Source organism: Cebidichthys violaceus, unplaced genomic scaffold (genome assembly GCF_023349555.1).
Source record: "Cebidichthys violaceus isolate CVI_PGR_0920_01 unplaced genomic scaffold, fCebVio1.0.p SCAF_23, whole genome shotgun sequence".
Classification (NCBI taxonomy): Eukaryota; Metazoa; Chordata; class Actinopteri; order Perciformes; family Stichaeidae; genus Cebidichthys; species Cebidichthys violaceus.
Window position 1 is genome coordinate 8,223,107 of NW_027176406.1, and position 6,889 is coordinate 8,229,995.

At 39.5% G+C, this 6,889-nt stretch overlaps 1 long non-coding RNA gene across 1 annotated transcript; it reads right to left on the minus strand.

Annotated features, from left to right (window-relative positions):
• Nucleotides 1-1,872: 1,872 nt before the first annotated feature.
• Nucleotides 1,873-3,164, minus strand: LOC137878654 (uncharacterized). Its single transcript, XR_011103630.1, has 4 exons — nucleotides 3,036-3,164; nucleotides 2,844-2,909; nucleotides 2,701-2,760; nucleotides 1,873-2,255 (listed from the first exon to the last, which is right to left on the minus strand). It is a non-coding gene; the product is annotated as an uncharacterized lncRNA (long non-coding RNA).
• Nucleotides 3,165-6,889: the final 3,725 nt, after the last annotated feature.

Consider the following 6,889-nt stretch of genomic DNA (forward strand, 5'->3'; position numbering starts at 1 on the left):
CATCTCCTTTTATGACATGTCATATTTATTTATTTTGTTTATTGAGAATTTTCTGTAAGTTTATTGTTCAAAATAAAATCTATCTATCTAATCACTTTTTAAACAGTTTGGGGTTGTGGGATGATTGATGAAAAGCTCAATTCTGCCACATAAATGTTTACACATTTTTAGACTATTCTCTAATCTTAGTGTTTGTATGACATTTGCAAGTGCTCTTTTGTCAAGAGCATTTGCAAGAGCATTTGCAAATGCTCTTGCAAATGCTCTCAGTTCTCCTCGGATCTACTCGTATGCCTTCAGGTTAGTTTCTCTTCAGGATAAATGGTTTGCATTATCTTTGCACAAGTCTGTCCACTTTGTATGTGTGCATTGGTGAATAAGCTGCTCTTTGTACCATGCACCAAGCAAGTTAAAACAAATTTAATTTCAACACGCAAACAGCATTGTTGAAGAGAAACAAGCAGCTAGGTCAGACGAAATGTTGAAGCATAATGCAACGCAGGCTGAAAAGTCAAAATATGGAGTAAAAGAGTTGCCTGTGCTTTGCATACTTCTCTTGTTTGACATTGTTTTTGCATTTGTACCCGAATACATGCACTCTGTTCCACTGGGTGTGTCCAAACTAGTTATGTCTCTGTGGATGGATCCAGTCAACTCAATGATACCTTTGTGTGTCGTTCAAGAGATTCCACAAATGGAATCCTGCCTCCTACGCCTAAAGCCAGATACGTCACACCTGACGATTATTTACACAATCCAGATGCTGTTCATTTCCAAACCATTTGTCAGTTTTCCTTATAATGATTACTGTTCATGTACAAACAAGTTTAGTAAAGGTGTGTTGTTATTCATTAATGATTAATGGTAGTGGAATGTATTATGCTTGTTCATGCTTCAAACTGCCACTTACTGATGCAAGAACATGGAACATGCAGATACACAGATGGGCCATAAATAGGGACGAGCATCATTTTGCACAATTATCAGTTCCTTTCTTATTTCTGTCCAAGAAAAATAATAACATAACATAAAAAAATAGAAATATAAGAGGGATCATAGAGGCAATTATATCAGTGGCATTACATTAGGTCACATGTAAACCTTTTTTTTTTTAGCAAGTGGCTGACCTTAGCTACCGACCACACTGCATCATGAGATTTGTAACTGTCATTTTCTCCCCTGCGTTGCTTGTTGGGTCAATCCAGTTTCACTGTAAATATCTCTCCATTTTATTTTTATTTTACAATCAGAGGCCAGAAAATTCAAATAATTTCACAATTTATTCTGGTGATAAAAAACATAAAAAAGTACCTTTTCTGTGTGGTATCACAGTGATAGTGTGGTGTACCAATTCCTTAACAATAATATATGCACATGCTATATTCTTATATTTAGAGTCTGTGTTGACATGGCAGTCGACAATGAGGGAAAACTTACAGAGAATTTGGCATGCTTTTGAATCAATCGTCTCAGTAATTTAGTTTTACTCAGTGTTGCTGTGCATCTCCTGTTGTGTGAAGCTACATTAATGTAACAGTGCGCCACTGTGTAAAAAAAAATATATCACCAATATTGAAACACACTGAAATGCCTCAGAGTAATGTAAACTCAGCACCATTTAATACAGAAAGAAAGCACAAACAGGTACTTAAAGCCCTTGAACAAAACTATTCTATTTAATGTATTATACTCACTTAAATACTTTCATGTGATTGTCACCATGAAAGTCATTTTGTAAATTCTCTTACAGCTATAAGCACTAGATGTTTATGAACACAACATGGTAAATATATGCATTCTAACATGTTACAGATAGCAAAGGCAATGCTCTTCGGCACGGATACAAATAATTTTTCTTTTAACTCTTCTAGCTTGCATTTAAATAGACTTACTTTTTTTGTCACTTCTTTAAAGTGTAAAATGTGTCTACCAGACAATATCAAGCTCCCTGTGAGATTTGTGCTCAGTTCAGCTCTTTTCAGCAAGCTACAACAGTAAAACACAATGACATTGTGGTGATGTATACCAGGGAGCTCAAGTATGGTAGTGAATACAATCATTTGAGTTTCAGATGGTACGATCATATTAGCAGCACAGACTGGACTTTCAGTTGGGCAAGGTTTGTATTCAAAGACTAAAAAAATCAAAGTTCACAGGTCGGGGGAAGTTGAGTCATCTGTTAACCCAGAGAGTGCTGCTTCTTCAGGCTGTCTGAGCGCCTCACTCTCTCCTCTGGGGTCTTTCTGTACCAGCTCCTGAGAAGAAAAAGTCACTGTCATACTTTGCTGACTTTAAAGTCATCTGTAAAAGCTCAAATCCAAACATTTGTGTACACTGTTGCCTTTAGCAAGAGGTAAATAAAGTATTGGAATTACAGTTCATTGGTTAGCCAAACATGACATCCACTTCTGGATTTTTGCTGATATGCAAAATACATTAGGTCAGCATATGAAATATGAAATGCGCAATCAGGAGAGACTTCAGGGCTTAGGTCCAAAGTATACTGGAGCACACGGATTTAAGGCAACACACTTTATTAGAAGACTACCGTTCTGAAGCCAAGTGTGTCTTCATCAGAGTCAGAACAAGTAAAAAAAAAAAAAGTGGGGTGAGGTGGAGAGACGTATCTCCTAAGAAATGAAATGGCAGTTTATGATAGCAAGGTAAGGCACGTTGCGATTACGGTAAAACAAGTCTCACCCCTGGCGGTTCAGCTGGCCTGGCACAGGAGAATTTTGGCCTTGGCTTGGCTTCAGGACTCTGGGAATGAAGAAAGGATGTATTTAGAGAACTACTCTTCTGGGGACATTAAACACAGGAAATTGTCGTACAGTCTAGAGCACCTGTTAGTAGTGGGGCTCTTTGGCTTCTGCTGCTTCTTTCTAGCCATTGATGGGGATTCACCGACCCTGGAGGAGTACCAAACACATACAATAAAAACACTACTGATCCCTGGATCCCAACATCAAAAACATTAGCGTCTAAAACCAGATCTCATCTGCAATGTAAGGCTGTGTTCCTCTTTCCCATCGTACCTCTTTTTCCTGTCCAGAGACCTCTGTGTGGCAGCAGACAGAACCACTCTCTCCTTGGGGCCCTTGGCTTTCTCCTTTTGAAACAGTCAGTAAGGATCATAGTTTATGACTGAAGCACTGACACTGACGGTATAAGACGAGGCACGCTGCCACCAAACAGTGTTTCTTCCCTGTAAGTCACTTTGTCCGTGTGGTAATCAAGGTGTAATACAAGTACAGTTCATCATGATAAGCTTTTCAAGTACCACCAGCTATCAGCAGGTAGAACAATTCTAATTCATCTTAACAGATGTAGCTACAATAACAAGCCATGTCTTGATTTATGCTTTGGTAAACATTACACAAATCGTCCAGACAAATGCTTCACTGCTCACCAAGCACGAGTACAAACTCAAGGTAGTTTCCAAGTTCATACTGAGAGTGAAAAGATATCTGAACTTTTCCTTCACTTCTTCCTTTAAAAGAGGAGCAACACATGTCACGTTCTTCTGGTCAAATATGGATGTGTGATTGATTGGTTGACAAGTTACCATTGGTGTTTTCAATTGGTTGTGCATATTTTTAGCGTGTGTTATTTGTGTTAAATGTGTAATCTCACCAGGATGGTCTGTCGCAGGTGTTTGACCTTCTCTGTTTTGAGCAGTCTGCGAGTGAGGAAGCCGCGAATGATGACGCCAATTCGACAGAAGGCTCTCTGCTGCTCTGCTGTCATAACCTGGACAACAAGAAGATACGAGAAGATGGGAGTGTGAAGATAGAAAACACAGAGAGGGTTTGAGAAATAAACGTCCATCTAATATGTGCTGCGACTTCACATGTAAAAAGAAAAGCCTAAACTATGAAACCGCGCCAAACCCCCATCAGGTGTTAAAAAGCTCAGCTGAGTGTGAGATTTGGTTTAAACCACAACATTGGTGCCTCATTGGATTAGTCCCACGCGAACCCCAGGGAGTACCTGCGACACGGCCATGTCGTCACCAAGGCTGCAAACATCGGCGCACTCCTTCCACTGCGACTCGTGTTGCTAAAGTAGGTGACACACTTGGACCCTGAAAGAGAGACTGATAACCTCTGTGCCCCAAGTGCTCTTAAATCACCTACAGAAGGAAGATTAAAGAATTCCCGGATTCTTCAAGTCGACACTCGCTGCCATACGAGGGCCAGCTTGCTGCTTAACCTGCTGACCTTGCGTGTTATGGTCCCCGGTCATCGGTTGGATAACTCTATTGATAGAAAGACGGATGAACACACGTCGATTGCAACGAAGCGGTGTCAAGTAAGAGGCTATTGTCTGGGCAGAGATAGGTCTTGGTGTGTTTTTGTAACCTGGTTTGTTTGTTTGAGTTTAACGTCACTGTTACCATGTGATGTATTTTACGGACCACCGAGTCCCGTTCAGTGCTGTGAAATATAATTTTGTGCCTGCTGCTGTAATAGTGTTGTCCCACACTACTGAGCTTTATGTTTAAATCCGCCACCATGTGTAAAGTCGGTAGACGCGGCTGGTAAACCTGAGTTCACAAACATACAGACACCCACACTCCCCTCGCCACCTGCTTGTTTGTTGCTTTTAGGTTTAGTATGCTTGCAATTGTATAATAGATGTTTGTTGATTTATAATATTATTGATTTTTTATCAGTTTTGTGAAGTATTGTTTTTAAGGTCAGTGCTGATTCAAACCTTCACTGTTCACTCTAAATGTGGAATAGTACTTTTACATTTTTCTAAGTAAACACCAATTTTGAGACTTAATTCACAATTTGTTTATTGATGCACCATTATTATTAATCTATGTTAATAATCCTATTGATATTAATCATTTTAAATAATATCAATAATTCATTTGTATATTTGCCAATAACCAAACCCGCTCCAGCCAGATCCCAACATGTGTAACTTATGTAATCACACACACCCTCTTGTCTACTTGTGCATACCTACCAGACTCAGCCTCGCTCAAGGTTTGCTAACTGCCCATGTGGGTCCCCACAGATAAACGGGAGGCTGGACAGAGGGAGAGGACACACTGGAACTTACAGGGCTGGGAAAACCTAGAAAAAGAAACATACTTTCAATTTAGGTGTTTGACCTTCTCCATTTTGAGCTGTCTGCGTGTGAGGAAGCCGCAATCGCCATCACTTGCGGCTTCCTCACACGCAGACTTTACATGCAGCTCTTTTTCCAATTTATATTGTTTAAAAGGTGAATGAAGAGTTGTCCAAATAGAAGTAGTAATAATAATAGTTAATAGGCCACAACACTCTTTTTGTCGTTTTGTCTTCACTGTTTTACAAACTCCATCAGAGTAATAAGTGAGCATGGTGAAGTGGTACCTATACTGTGTCTAGGTGATGGCTCAGATGGTGTGTGTGCAAGGCTTAGTCCTGGGCAGGAAGGGCTCACAACAGGACGGCTGTCACTCACAGACCTACAATTCCACCCACAAGCATCCCCACTCAAAGGCCGCACACACCCCTGCTCCTTCAGTCTTCTATCTGTCTCCTTGAGCTCCTGAACACATGCGAATACAGGAGACAAACACTTCAGCAACTATAACCAAAAGAGAATAAATTTACACTTCAACATTGCAACTAAAAAACGAAATAATTCTTGCCAATCTGTAAAATAACTGCACAAAAAATACATTTTTGGTATCTACTTCTATTCAGAATAGATAATGTGTGATTCCATGTGCTGACCAGACAGAGGTGCTGTTGCTCTTCCTCCTGCTTAGCTCTTGTAATACTTTTTACATTTTGGCCACAAGAGGCTGAATGCTCCTCTACCTCATGTTCTAAATATGACTAAAATAATTCATGTTTTCTTCCAGGTCAGTTTTTATTCACACAACTTGCTAAAACACAATAATTTATGCACCTTATGTTTAAACTAACCTGGAAGAAATGATATTAGTTTTAGTTAGAACATGATGTAGAGGTGCTTTCAGCCTCTTGTGGCCAAAATTGGCACAAAAATGACCCTTAACCCCAAAATTGCTCCCGTAGCTGCGTCTACGGTGTGTAGATAGATACTGAATTGTAAGTCGCTTTGGATAAAAGCGTCTGCTAAATGATCGTAATGTAATGTAGTCTCAGTAATTGTGCTTTATGTGTCATTTTAGTGTGTTAGCATTGAAAAAAAAACTGTAATCACAGAAGTGGATTATGTATTTGCAAACTTTGTAATAAACGCTGACTTAGGTGGTGGCTCAGAGTTAAAGCTGGTTGTCTTTCAATCCAAAGATCAGCGGTTGGATCGGATCCTCCAGTCCATGTCGATGTGTCTTTATGCGAGATACTTAACCCTAGATAAATGAATGTGATGAATGGCTGCGAATGATAATGGATCAGGTGGCACCTGTACAAATACAAGTCTATTTACCGTTTAACCTCATATGAACCATGTCTAACCTGTTTATGCTTTTGTCATAGTACTTTTTATGTAGTTCGCATATACACATGGCCTCTTAATTAATCTACAGTTAAATAGCAAATACGTTTCTTTTGTGTTTCTCATAAGTTCAATGTTTTCCTCTGAGTCTGTTAAAAGAAAGTATCAGGCATCAATAAATTAGCTCAAATGGTCAGGATGGGTAATTAATCTGGTTGGGTTTCTCCTCTGTGAGTTTGTCTTGGACATGAGGTAAATTGAGGGTTTGTCACTCAGCACCATTAGTGCCCTCCCTTTAATGTTTCAGTTGTCAGTTGTTTGTTCAACCGAAGAGACGTTTCTCTTCAAACATATTGCGTTTAAACAACAGTTTGAGCCTCAAAAAGCTAAATTATACATCTAATAGGATGACATGATGAAGTGATGACACTTTGGAAAGACATGGATGTAAACTGCAACTTGA